The 18,357-nt window shown below is 43.8% G+C and overlaps 1 long non-coding RNA gene across 1 annotated transcript in view; it reads right to left on the bottom strand.

Moving 5' to 3' along the window:
• Positions 1–7,264: 7,264 nt before the first annotated feature.
• The window catches only part of LOC110143361 (uncharacterized), a 71,049-nt gene continuing 59,956 nt past the window's right edge, over positions 7,265–18,357 (bottom strand). Inside the window, exons 3-4 of the long non-coding RNA XR_002315563.2 lie at positions 11,642–11,866; positions 7,265–8,057 (exon numbers count right to left, since the gene is read on the bottom strand). This is a non-coding gene — a long non-coding RNA (uncharacterized lncRNA). The remainder of the gene's footprint in view (positions 8,058–11,641; positions 11,867–18,357) is intronic.

Here is an 18,357-nt window from a genome sequence, read left to right as displayed (position 1 = left end):
ATGACACCTCCAGCTAAGGGAAAGATGAGTCATGCCCAAGTCCTGCCCACAATTCAAAAGCCACCTAAGTCATGTCCCTCTGCCTGCTTCTCATCCTAACTCCCCGAACCAAGGAACAAGCACCTGCCCCCTGGCCTCAGATAAACACTGGGCCATATTTTCAGCTGATTATCCACCCTCTCCTACCAGATGTTCAGGATTGTTCCATCATCTCAGTATCATCTCACACCTGTCAGAATGGCTATCATTAAAGAGACCACAAATAACAAGAATCAGGAAGGACGTAAAGAAAAGGGAAGTTCTCTTGCACTGTTGGTGAGACTGTAACTTGGTACAGCCACTGTGGAAAGTAGTATGGAGGGTTCTCAAAAAGCTAAAACTAGAACTACCATATGGCCTGGCAATTCCACTCCTGGGTATGTATCTGAAAAAAACAATACTGCAGTAATTAAAAGATACAAGCACCCCAATGTTCATAGCAGCATTATTTACAATTACCACCTAAATGCCTCCCAATAAATGTGATACATATACCCCATCTTATTTAGATATTCTTTATATATATATATAATATATATAATATACTTAATATTAGATTTATATTTTTATATATGTATCTCCTCCATGTATGTGTGTATATATTTATATCTTTTATATGCAAGTGTGCTAAGTCACTTCAGTCCTGTCCAACTCTTTGCAACCCTGTGGACTGTAGCTCACAAGGTTCCTCTGTTCATGGGATTCTCCAGGCAAGAATACTGGAGTAGGTTGCCATACCTTTCTCCAGGGGATCTTCCCAACCCAGGGAATGAATTCATGTCTCCTACTTTTGCAGCCAGGTTCTTTACCACTGAGCCATCGACAGACAGATAGATCAGTTCAGTTCAGTTGCTCAGTCGTGTCTGACTCTTTGCAACCCCATGAACCACAGCACGCCAGGCCTCCCTGTCCATCACCAACCCCCGGAGTTTGCTCAAACTCATGTCCATCAAGTCAGTGATGCCATCCAGCCATCTCATCCTCTGTCGTCCCCTTCTCCTCCTGCCCCCAATCCCTCCCAGCTTCAGGGTCTTTTCCAATGAGTCAACTCTTTGCATGAGGTGGCCAAAGTATTGGAGTTTCAGCTTCAGCATCAGTCCTTCCAATGAACACTCAGGACTGAGCTCCTTTAGGATGGACTGGTTGGATCTCCTTGCAATCCAAGGGACTCTCAAGAGTCTTCTCCAGCACCACAGTTCAAAAGCATCAATTTTTCGGCATTCAGCTTTCTTCACAGTCCAACTCTCACATCCATACACGACCACTGGAAAAACCATAGCCTTGACCAGACAGACCTTTGTTGACAATGTAATGTCTCTGCTTTTTAATATGCTATCTAGGTTGGTCATTACTTTCCTTCCAAGGAGTAAGCATCTTTTAATTTCATGGCTGCAGTCACCATCTGCAGCGATTTTGGAGTCCAAAAAAATAAAGTCTGACACTGTTTCCACTCTCTCCCCATCTATTTCCCATGAAGTGATGGGACCAGATGCCATGATCTTGGTTTTCTGAATGTTGAGCTTTAAGCCAACTTTTTCACTCTCCTCTTTCACTTTCATCAAGAGGCTTCTTAGTTCCTCTTCACTTTCTGCCATAAGGGTGGTATCATCTGCATATCTGAGGTTATTGATATTTCTCCCGGCAATCTTGATTCCAGCTTGTGCTTCTTCCAGCCCAGCGTTTCTCATGATGTATTCTGCATGTAAGTTAAACAAGCAGGGTAACAATACACAGCCTTGACATACTCCTTTTTTCCTTTTTGGAACCAGTCTGTCGTTCCATGTCCAGTTCTAACTGTTGCTTCCTGACCTGCATATAGGTTTCTCAAAAGGCAGGTCGGGTGGTCTGGTATTCCCATCGCTTTCAGAATTTTCCACAGTTTATTGTGATCCACACAGTCAAAGGCTTTGGCATAGTCAATAAAACAGAAATAAATGTTTTGCTGGAACTCTCTCACTTTTTTTGATGATCCAGCGGATGTTGGCAATTTGATCTCTGGTTCCTCTGCCTTTTCCAAAACCAACTTGAACATCTGGAAGTTCACAGTTCACATATTGCTGAAGACTGGCTTGGAGAATTTTGAGCATTACTTTACTAGTGTGAGAGATGAGTGCAATTGTGCGGTAGTTTGAGCATTCTTTGGGATTGGAATGAAAATTGACCTTTTCCAGTCCTGTGGCCACTGCTGAGTTTTCCAAATTTGCTGGCATATTGAGTGCAGCACTTTCACAGCATCATCTTTCAGGATTTGAAATAGCTCAACTGGAATTCCATCACCTCCACTAGCTTTGTTCATAGTGATGCTTTCTAAGGCCCACTTGACTGCACATTCCAGGATGTCTGGCTCTAGGTGAGTGATCACACCGTCATGATTATCTGGGTCATGAAGATCATTTTTGTACAGTTCTTCTGTGTATTCCTGCCACCTCTTCTTAATATTGCCTGCTTCTGTTAGGTTCATACCATTTTTGTCCTTTATTGAACCCATCTTTGCATGGAATGTTCCCTTGGTATCTCTAATTTTCTTGAAGAGATCTCTAGTCTTTCCCATTCTGTTGTTTTCCTCTATTTCTTTGCATTGATCACTGAGGAAGGCTTTCTTATCTTTCCTTGCTATTCTTTGGAACTCTGCATTTAAATGGGAATATCTTTCCTTTTCTCCTTTGCTTTTCAATTCTCTTCTTTTCACAGCTATTTGTAAGGCCTCCTCAGACAACCATTTTGCCTTTTTTCATTTCTTTTCCATGGAGATGGTCTTGATCTCTGTCTCCTGTACAATGCCATGAACCTCTGTCCATAGTTCATCAGGCACTCTATCAGATCTAGTCCCTTAAATCTATTTCTCACTTCCACTGTATAGTCATAAGGGATTTGATTTAGGTCACACCTGAATGATCTAGTGGTTTTCCCTACTTTCTTCAGCTTAAGTCTGAATTTGGCAATAAGGAGTTCATGATCTGAGCCACAGTCAGCTCCCGGTCTTGTTTTTGTTCACTAGATAGAGCTTCTCCATCTTTGGCTGCAAAGAATATAATCAATCTGATTTCGGTGTTGACCATCTGGTGATGTCCTTGTGTAGAGTTTTCTTTTGTGTTGTTGGAAGAGGGTGTTTGCTATCACCAGTGCGTTCTCTTGGCAATACTCTTATTAGCCTTTGCCCTGCTTCATTCTGTACTCCAAGGCCAAATTTTCCTGTTACTCCAGGTGTTTCTTGACTTCCTACTTTTGCATTCCAATCTCCTATAATGAAAAGGACATCTTTATTGGGTATTAATTCTAAAAGGTCTTGTAGGTCTTCATAGAACATTTAAACTTCAGCTTCTTCAGCGTTACTGGTTGGGGCATAGACTTGGATTACCGTGATATCGAATGGTTTGCCTTGGAAATGAACAGAGATCATTCTGTCGTTTTTGAGATTGCATCCAAGTACTGCATTTCGGACTCTTTTGTTGACCATGATGGCTCCTCCATTTCTTCTAAGGGATTCCTGCACACAGTAGTAGATATAATGGTCATCTGAGTTAAATTCACCCATTCCAGTCCATTTTAGTTCGCTGATTCCTAGAAGGTCGACATTCACTCTTGCCATCTCCTGTTTGACCACTTCCAATTTGCCTTGATTCATGGGCCTAACATTCCAGGTTCCTATGCAATAGTGCTCTTTACAGCATCAGACCTTGTTTCTGTCACCAGTCCCATCCACAACTGGGTATGGTTTTTGCTTTGGCTCCATCCTTTCATTCTTTCTGGAGTTATTTCTCCACTGATCTCCAGTAGCATATTGGGCACCTACCGACCTGGGGAGTTCATCTTTCAGTGTCCTATCTTTTTGCCTTTTCATATTGTTCATGGGGTTCTCAAGGCAAGAATACTGAAGTGGTTTGCCATTCCCTTCTCCAGTGGACCACATTCTCTCAGACCTCTCCACCATGACCCAATCATCTTGGGTGGCCCCACACGGCATGGCTTAGTTTCACTGAGTTAGACAAGGCTGTGGTCCTGTGATCAGATTGGCTAGTTTTCTGTGATTACGGTTTTAGTGTGTCTGCCCTCTGATGCCCTCTCACAACACCTACCGTCTTACTTGGGTTTCTCTTGCCTTGGACGTGGGGTATCTCTTCACGGCTGCTCCAGCAAAGTGCAGCCGCTGCTCCTTACCTTGGAGGAGGGGTATCTCCTCACGGACCCCCCCTCCTGACCTCAAACGTGAAGCAGCTCCTCTCGGTCCTCCTGCACCCACACAGCCGCCGCTCCTTGGACGTAGATAGATAGATAGATAGATAGATAGATAGATAGATAGATAGATAACTACTCAGCCATAAAAAAAAGAATGATATTTTACCCCTTGAAGCAACATGGATGGACTTTGAGTGAAATAAGTTAGATAGAGAAAGACAAATGCTGTATTATATCACTTACATGTGGAATCTAAAAAATACAAACTAGTGAAAATGACAAAAAAAAAAAAAAAGCAGCAGCAGACTCTCAGATATAAAGAACAAACCAGTGGTTACCGGGGGGAGGGAGGAGCAGTATAAGAATTGGGGAGTGTGAGTTACAAACTATTGGGTATGAGATAGGCTACAAGGATGTGTGGTACAACATGGGGGATATAGCCAATATTTTGTAATAACCGTAAATGGATTATAACCTTTAAAAATTGTACAAAAAATAATTTTCTAAAAAAGGGCAAAAAGAATTTAATATGGCAAAATAAAACCCCAAGTCATCTCAGGCACCATAGAAGTCCCAGCATCACCTGACACTCCTCTTTTTTTAAATATTTATTTATTTCGCTGTTCAGGTTTTAGTTGCAGCCCGAGGGATCTTTCACTGTGGGCTTGGACTTCTCTCTAGTTGGGTCATGCGGGCTTAGTTGCCCCACAACATTTGGGATTTTTGTTCACCAACCTGGCATTGAATCCCACATCCCCTGCATTGCAAGACAGACACTTAACCACCGGCCCTCCAGGGAAGTCCCCATCCTAACACTTGTTTTCATACTGCCTATTCATCTCCTATGGAGAAGGCAGTGGCACCCCCTCCAGTACTCTTGCCTGGAAAATCCCATGAATGGAGGAGCCTGGTAGGCAGCGGTCCATGGGGTCGCTACGAGTCGGACACGACTAAGCGACTTCACTTTCACTTTTCAGTTTCACGCATTGGAGAAGGAAATGGCAACCCACTCCAGTGTTCTTTCCTGGAGAATCCCAGGGATGGGGGGAGCCTGATGGGCTGCCGTCTATGGGGTCGTACAGAGTCGGACACGACTGAAGTGACGCAGCAGCAGCAGTACATCTCCTAATCAAAGCCATCTCTCACCCTTTCTCTCCCCTTGAAACCTTTCCACAGAACCCTCTGGAACTCGGGTTTTCCCCCAGCAAACTCCTTCTCCTTTTCATCCTCAACCTCTTCTCTGAACATTCCTGCCACCTTGTTCTACTACCTAAAATGTAGCCAGCCCCTGGGGACACTAAGTCTTCCACAGTTCTCCCAAACAATCTCTCTTTTTTTTTTTTTTTTTTTTTTCATAATTCTTAAGCCTCACAATGGAAAGGTGGAACCGGTATTCTCTTGGCTCCCCATTGCTTCTTCCAAACAATTTCTCCTTCTTCTCCCATTAAAAAATAATAACAAAAGCAAAAATAGGAAAAGAATAATTGGGGCCTCTTCTTCATTAGTTATTAAATATTTGAAATACTACCCTGGACTGGGAACACACAATTATAAGAGGCAAGAATCACAACCACCTTTGGAAAATATTTGGAAGTGTTTCAAGTTTATAGAAAACACCCCCAGCCTTGCTTTTGCAGTCTTTCCAACCTGGATCCCTTTGGAGGTATCAGTTCCTGAAGCTGAGGCACAAAAGTGCCATCTGGTCTACCCACACCTCCATGCAAATCTCACGCACAACTAGAAACAGTTGTCAGCAGGCATGCCCCACAGGCCAAACAAAACTGCACCCACTAAGTCACACATTTCCTTTTCCTTTCCTTGTCTCACCTCTTTCTCACTTTATTTCATTGTTTTTGCTGTCGGGGTTATTACTTTGGAATGCCCCTTGGAGGATTTTCAGGAGTAAAATTACCTCATTTAATTCAATGCATTGCTCCCGGAAGCAAGTTTTATTTCCTGTACTTGAATCTGGATGGTAAACAAGAAGCTTCTCTTTTTCCCCATGCTCCTTTCCTGCCTCCCCTGGTATCTCTGTGGTTAAGAGGGCTCACACATTTATAACATGCCCTGTCATTTATGGAGACTGGCCTGAAGCTTGGATGGAGAGAAACAGAAATTTCTGCACACATTTTATTCCACATATTCACAGAGGACAAGGCAGTGAACAAGTTATGCTCAGGTGTTTTTATTCACATTTTTAGGGGGTTGTTCTCCCAGGCTAAGTGAGTCAAAGAATAAGGTACAAGTTCCTTGATTTTATAAGGTTTTCAACAACTCCATTTTGTACATGAAAACTTTCTATGCAGTGTAGCAAAGCAAAGACAGCATTGGCCTTTAAATCACAAGTGTGATTTTTGTGTGCTCTTCTCCACCCATTCCAATAAGACTTGCATAACCAAATCACCAGTGGCTTTTCAAGATCACCAGCACTTGTGTCTGGCCAAATCCAGTGATGGATTTTAGCTCTTGTCTTACTCAATATCTCAACAGCAAGTGACACTGTCTTCTCTTCATGAAACACTATTTCCCTTGGCTTCTGCACCATCAGTTTTGTTTCCCTCCTGCCAGTCTGTCTCGTCCCTTTCTCCTTTGCTAGTTTCTTTTTTTTTTTTTCCCTGACCTTTGTATGTTGGGATACCCCACAATTCAATCCCAGTCTTTTTGTCTCCTCTCTGTGAGGAAATGGCAATTCACTCCAATATTCTTCCCTGGAGAATCCCATGGACAGAGGAGTCTGATGGGCTACATACAGTCCATGGGGTCACAAAGAGTCAGACAAGACTGAGCAGACACGTACAAGCATGTGATATCATCCAACCCCAAGGCTTCAAAGGCAAACTGTATGCTGTTGATTCCTGAATTTTACCTTCAAACCCATCATTTCTCTTACTAGGAATCTCAGACTCAACACACCCAAAATGGTATCCTAATTTTTCCCCTCAAACCTAGCCTTCTTTCAGTCTTCTCCAACTCAGCAAATGATACCACCATTCCCCAAGATGTTCAGACCAAAACCTTGGAGTCTTTCTTAAATCTTCATTCATTCCTATTTACTTGTCTACATTTACTCAATCAGTAAGTCCTCCCAGCTTACTCCAAATCTGACCTCTTTCAACCACCTCAACCACTACCACTCTAGTTATCTTCATTTGGCTTGATTATTGCAAGTCTTCTGTGGTAGATCGGACCATAGTTTCCAAGTATTCACTGTTCCTCTTGGTGGAGTATTATATTTCCCCACCTCCAATGATGCCAGGGTTAGTCACAAGACTTCACTCAGTCAAGGAAATGTGAAGGATGTGATGTGTGTCACTTTGAGGCGAAAGAGTGCAGAATTTGTATGTGATTCACCACCATCGTTTTTGTCTCTACCAGGAGACCAATGAGCGTTGCATACAGAGGCACATATTCTAGAGTGGAGATGATGTGGAGTAGAGCTATAAGACATGAAGCATCATTACTCTGGTCTTACTCAGCCCATCCTGACCAACACACTTACCAACACTGACTCCCTACTTCTACGTCACCCCCCTCCCCCACCACATGGCCAGCAAACACTCCACAGAGGGGCATTTTGAAAAGGTAAATCAGATCATGTTGGTTCCTCACTCAAAGTCCTCCAAAGGCTTCTGCTGAACTCAGACTAAAACCCAACCTGCTCATTGTATTCTATAACCCCTTTTTGGTTGAGTCCTTCCCCATCACTCTGATAGCATCTCTTGTCCATCTTCCTCTTGCTCACTCCTCTGCTCCACACTGGCTGTGATGGTTAATTTTACACGTCAACTTGAGTGTTTCACAGGATGCCCAGATATTTGGCTGAAGGTTATTTCCCGGTGTGCCTGTGAAGATGTTTCCAGATTAGCATTTAAATCAGCAGAGTATGTAAAACAGATTGTCATTGCCAATATGGGTGGGCCTCATCCAGTTGATTCAAAGACTGAAAAGAACAGAAAGAGTGGAGGAAGGGAAAATTTGCCCTCCTCTCCTTGGCTGATTGAGCAGGGACATGGGTCTCCTCTCTTAGACTGGCATTTACTCCTCAGTGGCTCTCCTGAGTCCTGAATGTCTGGCCTTCAGATTCAGACTGAATTACAACACAGGCTCCTCTGGGTTTCCAGCTTACAGACAACAGATCGTGGGGTTTCTCAGCCTCCAAAGTCAAAACATTGGTTCCGTTTCTCTGGGGAACCTTGACTAATACATTTCCTTTGTTGCTGTTTCTTGAATATGCCAAAAATCTATCCACTCCAAGAAAAGGCAGAGACGTGCTGACAGCATGTTGAAGAATCGAACCTTCGGAAAGTAACTTGGTTTAGATCGAGTCATGAGGGTGAGCCTCTAGTTTTCCTTAAAAAGGAAGAAGAAAGCCTTAAACTTCACTCTCTGTCCCTCTCTCTCTTCCTCTCTTCACCACTAGGTGACACAGCAGGAAGCCAAGTCAGGTCCAGTGGATAAGAATCCATCTGCCAATGCCAGGGACATGTATATGATCCCTGGTCTGGGAAGATTCCACATGCTGTGGAGCAATTAAGACCATGAGCCATAATTGCTGATGCCGCTGAAGCCGCTGAAGCTGGTGCGCCTAGAGCCTGAGCTCTGCAACCAGAGAGGCCACCACAAAGAGAAGCCCGCACACGACAACAAAGTCTAGTGCCCACTCACTGCAACTGGAGAAAGCAAGGAGGACCCAGCGCAACCAGAAAGAAAGAAGAAAAAGAGAATCTAAGCCAGGAAGCAGTCATCACCAGGAAACTTTCAAATCTGCTGGCACCTTGATCTTGGACTTCCTGGCCTCCAGAACCATGAGAAATAAAATATCTGTTGCTTAAACCACCCCGCCTATATAGTATTCTGTTATGGCAGCCCAAACAGATTGACAACACCTAAATTATGTGTATATAACTTTGATGAAAATGGAAACCAAATTTTGAAATGATCATGCATCAACAATAAATTAAAAGGATGATTTTAATTTGGCTTCCCTCATTGTGTGCACACAGATACATGGCACCATTTGGGCAATACATTTTGCAAAGCATCTAAATGCATGAAAATATTTCAGGGAAGTGATAATCATGGCCTGGGCCAATCTGTCTTTTGTAAATAGTTCTCAGGGAAGTATACTAATTAGAGCTAGGATAGGCAAATGACACAGCAACCCATCAATCAACAGCCTCACTGCTCATCTATTGAATATATAGCAACAGATAGTCAACCTTCTGTGGAATAAACAAGCAAGTGGAAGTTTCTGGCACTAAAGATGTTATTATTCAAGGAAAGACATGGGGCATAAATTTCTGTAAAGTTAAATGACAGTACCAATTTATAAATAATACTTCATCAAAAAGTAAAAAGATGTCACAAGATTATGCAAGACTTTCACTAAATAAAGTACAGAAGTGTTACTGTATAGAAGAAAGAGAACTCGAGATGCAGAGAAGGGATCTCAGAGGAAAGAGATGAGAAGTAGGCCTTGAAAGATGGGCTGCGCACGAATGGATGTGGGAAAGGAGGAATTCAAAATGTAGATCCATTTATATAAGATGTGGTCTTGGCACCATGAAAAAATTTCCATGTCTGGAGCCAACACATTAGAATGCAAGTCTACTAAGCAGAGTTCAGAGGCAAAGTTTTAGCCTTTGGCCAGAGGAAAGCCACTAATTCAAAAAAAACAAAATTCCATAACCCACAGTGAGGCCAAGAATCCAACCAGGTGCCCTGCTAGGGTATATATCACCTTTTATGAGATTTTTAAAAGAAAAACCCAGGAAAGGTTTCTGATCAATGTTACAGGCCCAAATTACATGTAAACGGCAATTACCTCTTAGCAAAAGAATTAATTAGGGCTGACTTGATTTTATCATGAATAATAAAAATAAAAATATGTTTGTGGACTTCTGTACTTCAATAAAAGTATGGGGTGTGATTTATTGGTGAGAGTATTCTTCAAGGGAATATAAATATGTAATTTTTATAAAGTTCAAATACATTACCTCTTCAATGGCTGAAATAAAGTAGTGACTTCAGTTCAGACAAATAAATAGAAGGGATATGTAAATTAGCAAAAATTAATGTTCTAACATTTACATAACACTTAAATCCTGCAATGAAAAATATCTAGATCAGTGGAAGTCAGAAGTATTTCCCTTACGTAACTATCATCAGACAAATCTGCATCCATGGTAGTCCCTCAAAAGCAAACTTCTAACTGTATTTGTAAGTAATTAAGGGAGATCTGGTGGTTTCCCAGGTTGCTCAGTTGTAAAGAATCTGCCTGCCAATGCAAGAGCCGCAGAAGATGTGAGTTCAATCCCTGGGTCGGGAAGATCCCCTAGAGCAGGAAACGGCAATCCACTCCAGCATTCTTGCCGGGAAAATTCCATGGACCGAGGAACCTGGCGGGCTGCAGTCCATGGGGTTGCAAAGAGTCAGACACTACTGAGCGACTGAACACACACAGAGAAGGCAGAAGCCACATCACAAGGGAAGGCTGTGACCAGTTGACATCCAGTTCAGAAGAGCAGGGAGCCGTACCCACCAGTGCCCAGGAGAGGGCAGGCAAGAACCACTCAGGGGGAGTCATCCTCAGAAGGTCACCCCTTGGGCACCAGTCAGGAGAAACCATCCTCCCCACCTGCACAGAGATGGCCAGAATCTGCCCAGGACTGACTGCTAAAGGAGATGGAAAAGGGGAGATGCGATGGTGAGTCACCTTGCCAAAGGCAGCTGAGACGCATGAAGCACAAAGCCATGAAGAATCGTGGAGAAGCCAGAGGATGGACAGAGCAGCCAGTCAAAAGGACCCAGGATCAGGAATGAGGCAGCCCTGATCATGCCACTCCGCTGCTCACATGCCTTCAGTGGTCCCTATTTCCACTGCACAACCCAAGCTCCTTAGTCTGGCATCCAAGGCCCTACAATGATCTAGACAGAACCCACCTTAATTATCTTAGACATTAGTGTTTGTTTTTAATCATACACTGAATACTCCAACCAAACCAAGGATGACTTCCTTCCTCAATGTCATTGTTCCTGCTGTCCCTTCATTCACTCATCCTATAACAAACACCATGTGACTGCTACATACTGGTGATGAGAGGGAAGGATACGGGATCGGTAAGAAGAAATGGTCACCTTTGAGCAGCTACCGGGAGGAGACAGACAGTGAGGTGGTGATGTATGCTACACTGAGGGTAAGCAAGGGAGATAATGGGGTGGAAAGAGGCGTGGCTAATCAGGCTGTCCTAGAAGGCTTCCTGGAGGCGGTGACCATCCCCTTGAAATGCCTTTTTCTCTCCTCACCATATATTTAAACCTTCATTGCCTACTGGAGGGCCATCTATTGTTTTCATCTGCCTGCCTACCTTTCCCTGCTGCTGGGAAAATGTACCCCCTCCTCCTTTGGAAATGGCTCTCTACTCACCTTCCCCAGTGGGCTGGCCAGTCATATTATCTCTTCCTTTTGTCCATGGTAACTGGTTCAGGGAGTATCCTCTAAACCAATCAGACCAGTTCTCTGGAGTTTTTTGCCCTCCCATTGAAGTTAGAGGCGTCGCTCCTTCTGTCTCTGGGTTGGAAGCTGTCAGTGTGGATTTCAAAGCTGCTGGTGCCAACTCCCTTGCCCCCTTGAGGATCCTGAGAGGATAAACTGTAGAGAAAGAGGCAGAGAAATGTGACCCGATGCAAATCCCAGAATGCAGTTACACTGAATTATGGCCAGGCCTGTATTTAACTGTGTGTAACAAGAGCCCAGCTCTGGGACTTAACCAAAGAGTTCTTTTTCTCAGGTAACAAGTGGTCAAATGTCAGCAGGCAAAATCTAGAACGCTGGCTCCACAACAATGACAAAGACCAACCTCCTCCCACCATCCTGCCTCACCCTCCTTATCACCTCTCCTTCTCACCTCCCAGGATGACTGCTGACTCTCTGGGCATCGTATCCACATGCCAGACAAGAAGGATGAAAAGCATATGCCAGCTTGTTGTTGTTCGGTCGCTCAGTCATGTCTGACTCTTGGCGCCCGCATGGACTGCAGCACGCCAAGCCTCCCTGTCCCTCACTGTCTCCGGGAGTTTGCCCAAGTTCATAGCCACTGAGGCAGCAATGCCATCCAACCGTCTCATCCTCTCCTGCCCCCTCTCCTCCTGCCCTTTTCTCCAGCTAAGTGTCCCCTTTGGTCCGGATTCCCACCAGGCGCATCCTGTATACCTCAGCTTACATCCCAGTGTTCAAAAAAGGGTCCTGTGCCCCCCCCACACATAAGATACAAGGGAGTCTGGAGGGGGTGTTAGTTGGGCACAATAAGAAGATACAAGGAATGCCTACTGGGAAGGCAGTGGGTGGTGTCTGCCACGACTCCTAAATTGCCTTGCTGGGCTATATAGATCCACAAATCTTCCTTTTTGGCTTAAGCCAGTTGGAGGTAGATGTTTGCAACTTTCAGGAAAAAAAGCCATGACCCATACACCTGCCAAAGGCCACTGCTACCACCTGATCCCACTCCAGCAGGACAATCGCAACTTCAATCTCCAGTTACAATGGGCGCTTTTCCCACTGCAGCCTGAGGTAGGGCATCCCTGGGCCAGGGTTAATTCTGCAGACAGCCCAGACAGACCAGCAGCTCCTGCCAGCATGATTGCTAGAATCTAGCTACTAAAGACCAGCTGTGTCTAAAGCCATCAGCACCATGGGGACTTCCCTGGCAGTCCAGTGGCTAAGACTTCAAGCTCCCAATGCAGGCAGCCCAGGTTCAATCCCTGGCGCTGCAACTAAGATTTCGAATGCTGCAGCTAAAGATCCCATATGCCACATTGAAGATCGAAGAGCCCAGGCAATGCAACGAAGACCAGGAGCTGCCAAATAACTAAATAAAAGGCCATCAGCACCGTCAACTTGTACCTAGTCACTGTTATTGGCACCCACCCCCCGAATCCAGCAATGCTACCCAGGGCTTTTTGCTGGCAGGAAAGAGGGGAGACCCTATTTACCACTAAAATGCTGAAATATAATCTGGTACATCTACATGATGGGATGCTGCACAGCAATAAAAGAGATTAAGGATTCTGTATTTCTTGACTTGTGCGTCTGTGCTCAGTCGTGTCTGACTGCTTTCGACCCCATGGACTGTAGCCTGCCAGGCTCCATGGGATTCTCCAGGCAAGAATACTGGAGTAGGTTGCCACTTCTTACTCCAGGGGATCTTCCCCACCCAAGGATCAAACCCGAATCTCCTGCAGCTCCTGCATAGACAGGTGGATTCTTTACCACTGAGCCACCTGGGAAGCCCCATTCTGATGTGAAACACCTTCCAAAAAGCATTGCTAAGTTGCTTCAATGTGTCTGATTCTTTGAGACCCCATGAACTGTATGTTGCCTGCCAGGTATTAGTAAGAGGGGGTGGGAATCAAAGCGCAAAACAGTATATATAGGAGATAATCACTTGTGTTAAAAGGAACAAAAAATAATACACGTGTAAATATCTGCACCTGCCTAATGGCAACCGACTCCAGTATTCTTGCCTGGAAAATTCCATGGACGGAGGAGCCTGGTGGGCTACACAGTCCGTGGGGTTGCAAAGAATCAGACACGACTGAGCGACTTCACTTTCAAAATATCTCAGGAAAAAAATATGAAACTGGTCCTATTAGCTGCCTTCAGAGTGGAGAACAGGGAACTGAGTAGATTGGAAGCGAGGCATTTATTATACTCTTTAAATCTTTTAAATCCTGGACCTTGTGAAACCTATTTGGACCTATTTGGATCTTGTGAACCTATCTGAAAAAGAACAAAAATACATTTCTTGAAGTAAACACATTGTGGTTTGTGGTGGTATGCCTGGGGGTTTTTTGTTTTCTGTCTTGTTTTTCTAGGCTAAGCAACAGGAAAGAAGAAATTTGGCAGCCAGGGCTGGGAAGAAAAACGAAAGAAAAGGAAAATTAGCATCCATTTAACAATACAATGGATATAATGTCTTCATTAATGGCTGTTTTCTCATATTATTTTCAAAGCATTTACAGACATCAGTTCACTCATTCTCGCTCTCTCCTTCCATCCCTGACTCTCTCTCTCACACCTTACAAGGTGTGGAAAAATGGATCCAGTTCCTTTCAGCTCAGAGGTGATGATGCACTGCTTGAAATCCAAGTCTCCCAGCCTGACCAGCTCCTGCATTCTGGTATCAGGCTACTGTGCCTTTCCCCAGGCTGTTGTCTGGGCCTGGAATTCCCTTTCTTCTTGTCCTTATGCCCAGAAGCCACTCCAGCAATATTCCTTCTTTTAAACCCAAGGTTTCACAAACTTTTCCTTTTAAATGCTGAATAGTAAATAGTTTAGGCTTTGAGGGTCATCTGGTGTCTCCAGATACCAACTTTCCAACTTTGCCATTAGGGGGCAAAATCAGCCATGGACAACACAGAAACGAACAAACCAGCCATGCTGTGCTCCCACCCAATTTTATTTACCAAAACCAACAGTGGGCTGGAGTTAGCCTTCATGGCAGGGTGGTACTTTGCTGGCCTCGCTCTTGAACCCCAAGGAAATTTGCCATCAGCTAGCATCATGCTCCACATTACATTATCCACCAGGGGTTTATACTTTTTTCTTCCCCCAGATGCAAATTCCTTGAAGATAAGGACTGGTGGGAACGTAAACTGGCACAGCCACTATGGAAAACAGTACGGAGATTCCTCAAAAAATTAAGACTAAAACTACCATATGATCCAGCTATTCCACTTCTGAGTATATATCCAAAGTATGCAAAAACACTAACTCAAAGAGATATATTCGTACCTATGCTCATCAGAGCATTATTTACAATAACTAAGGTACAGAAGCACCTAAGTGCCCACCAAAAGATGAATGATAGTATATACATGCGTACAATGGAATATTACTCAGTCATCAAAAAGGTGAAATCTTGCCATTTGCAACAAGATGGAAGGACCTTGAGTGAGGGTATTAATTAGGCTTACTAAAAAGTAAGTCAGACAGAGAAAGACAGTGTATAATTTCATTCATATGTAGAAAATAAAAAACTAACAATAATAACAAAATAAACTAATAAACCAAATTAAATGAAAAGAAACATGTAAATGCAGAAGACAGAGTAGTAGTTACCAGATAGGAAGGGGTGGGGAAAGGCAAAATGAGTAAAGAGGATCCACTATACAATGACAGATGAAAGCTAAATTTAGGGGGATGAGCACAGTCTAGTGTACCCAGAAGTAGAAATATAATGTTGTACATATGAAATCTATTTCATGCTATAAACCAATGCTACCATAACAAAAAATAATAAATTTTAAAAGACTGTCTTTTAGTCCCTTTTAATACTCACCCACTAACCTGGATATCCACTGAATTGGCCCAAAGTCTCTTAACCCTTCTGCAAGGGAGAGAACCCAGGTTAAAGCTTCTTTTTCTGGGGTCAAGTCTGTCACACCCAACTCCAGCCACAACACCCCATGTGCCCTTCATCTGAAAATCAGTGTCCCTATCTGCTCCACACCCCTGAGTTCTCTGCTTCCAGAGCCTCCCAGAATAACTGAGTGTCTTCTCTAAATGTTCAGTGAAATATCTGGATTGTGTGTACCTGATCAGTCTCTCAGTTGTGTCAGACTCTTGGTGACCCCGTGGACTACAGCTCACGAGATTCCTATGTCCATGGGATTCTCCAGCAAGAATACTGAAAGGGGTTGCCATTTCCTCCTCCAGGGGATCTTCCCTACCCAGGGATCGAACCTGACTCTCCTGCGTCCCCCACATTGGCAGGCAGATTCTTTACCTCTGAGCCATTCAGGAAGTGTCTGGACTAATCTTTCTAAATTATCAAATTCAAAGCCAGTCTTGCTGAACCTGGATTCCACACCCCCTTCTATGGCTCTCTGATCCCATCCCTCACACACTGCCCAGCTGGTCCATGATTTAACAGTACTGCTTTCGTTGCTGTTAGTTTTCTGGTCCATCTTCAACATTCATCAGTAGCAAATGAACATTCATTGAGCAGCTACTATAATCTGTGCTTTGAGAATTTGAGAAAGAGTCTCAAGAGAAGATTAGACTTGTGTTTTCCATTGTATAACCTTTGGTACAATTTGATTTTTTTTTTATATTATTACAGGCATGCTAAATCTCTTCAATCATATCTGACTCTTTGCAATTTGACTCTATAGAGTGTAGCCCATGAGGCTCCTCTGTCCATGGGATTCTCCAGGCAAGAATGCTGGAATAGGTTGTTATGCCCTCCTCGGGGGGGGGGTCTTCCCCACCCAGGGATCAAACCTGCATCTTCTGCATCTCCTGTATTGCAGGCGGATTCTTTATTGCTGAGTTACCAGGGAAGCCAGTTTACATTACTACCTTCAGCTTATAAACATCTTAGAAAAGACCCCCGAAGAGATTTGATATGCCAATTTTGAAAAAGTATATTTCACATGTGAGGTCTTTCTGCATATGATTGTGGAATAGTTGGTGGCTAAGTCTAGAGGAAAACAAATAATTTTTGTTTTGAGTTTGTAAACTACAGAGTTTTATTAAATAATCTTATCCACACTAAGATTTGTTTCTGCACTAATGGTGTTTCTATGCTTCCGAAGTCAAGAGCCTCAGTGTTCTGAGATTTGAAACCCAAAAAGGATGCAGCCTTTCCTTGGGCCCTGCCCACCACACTCCACCAAACTCATCACTGCCTCCTGCCCGCAAAGGGTGAGTCTAGAAAAAACCCAGCTGACTCAGCCCTGGAACTGCCCTCCTCACTCCCCCCGGCAGGACTGCTGTTCCTCTGCCTCCCAGTAGGGGGAGCAGCTGTTCCCTTCATCAGCTCCAGAGACCTTCACAGCCTCCAGTTATTCTCCAGGGTTCGTAGACCTAAAAGACTCTCCCCAGAGTTTCAATCTTCCGTGGCCCACAGCAGTGGCAGCACTGTCCAAACTCCATCTCTGCTGAAAATGTAGCAAAATGAAGACTGTATTGGGAGCTGGCACCCAATAGCATGTCTCCCATCATGCCTGCCACCTGCCTTCAGCCCCTGATGTCTTGAGGAGAAAAAAATGAAATGCAAATTTGGACACATAGAAATGATGAATGAAGCTGCCACCACCCCCTAGAGCCCTTGGGCTTTCTTCTCTGACTCAGTCACCAATTCCCTAAGCTCGAGCAGTGCCTTCCAAAGCCTGGGTGTGACTACAGAGCCCTTGAAAAGTGACTAGTGTGATGAGTAGTTGAATGTTTTATTTTAATTCAGCTAGATTTAAAAACAATTCAGTTATTGGAAAACTTTATGCCTGGGACAATGTGGGCAAGATGAATATTTTTTCAACTGTAAATTTTATAAATTCGAAATACATATCAAGTATTTTTATTGAAAATTTAAGACTCCAGATGAGATGCTCTGTAGATAACAGATTTTGAGCACATAGAACAAAAAGAACACAAAACGGTCATATTCATAGTGGTTCATATGATTACACGTGAATATGCTGTTTAGGGTATCTCGGGTTAAACTATATTACTAAAGTTAATTTTACCTGTTTCTTTTTTCACCTAAGAGTTGGCCTTTGAACAACACAGGGTGAATTGCACAGGTCATTTATATGCTTATTTTTAAACAGTAAATACTGCAGTGTTACACAGTCTTTGGCTGGTAGTATCTGCAGAGGTGGAACCACAGATACAGAGGAAGCATGGATTTGGAGGGCCAATCATAAATTACACTCAAATTTCCCACTGCTTCAAGGGTTGAGGTCCCTAGTCCCCCATGCTGTTCAAGGGTCAGCGGTATTTTTTTTTTTTAGCAAACAACACTCTTCTAGATCCTCTTCCAGTTTGTTTGTTTGTCTTGGAGAGGGGTTGGCTGTGCTGAGCGGCATGTGGGATTTTAGTTCCCCGACCAGGGATCAAACCCACTCTGCCTGCTTTGGAAGCGCAGCGTCTTAACCACTGGACCACGAGGGAAGCCACTCCAGTTTTCCTTTCCATTGAAAACTGGCCGGAAATTCCACCCAGTGTGAACAGGGTGGTGTTCTCAGAAGAAATCGCACAGCTTTCTGAGGCCTGCTGTGCTGGAAGGAGGCAGAAGGAGCAATACCAGGTGGAACTGAGTCTGAATCTGACATCCTAAGGGAAAGCCAACCCATCCCAGG

The sequence above is a fragment of the Odocoileus virginianus genome, chromosome 15, assembly GCF_023699985.2.
Source record: "Odocoileus virginianus isolate 20LAN1187 ecotype Illinois chromosome 15, Ovbor_1.2, whole genome shotgun sequence".
In the NCBI taxonomy this organism is placed as follows: domain Eukaryota; kingdom Metazoa; phylum Chordata; class Mammalia; order Artiodactyla; family Cervidae; genus Odocoileus; species Odocoileus virginianus.
Note: the sequence above shows the minus strand (reverse complement) of the source record. Positions and strands in the feature narration are given on the sequence as shown.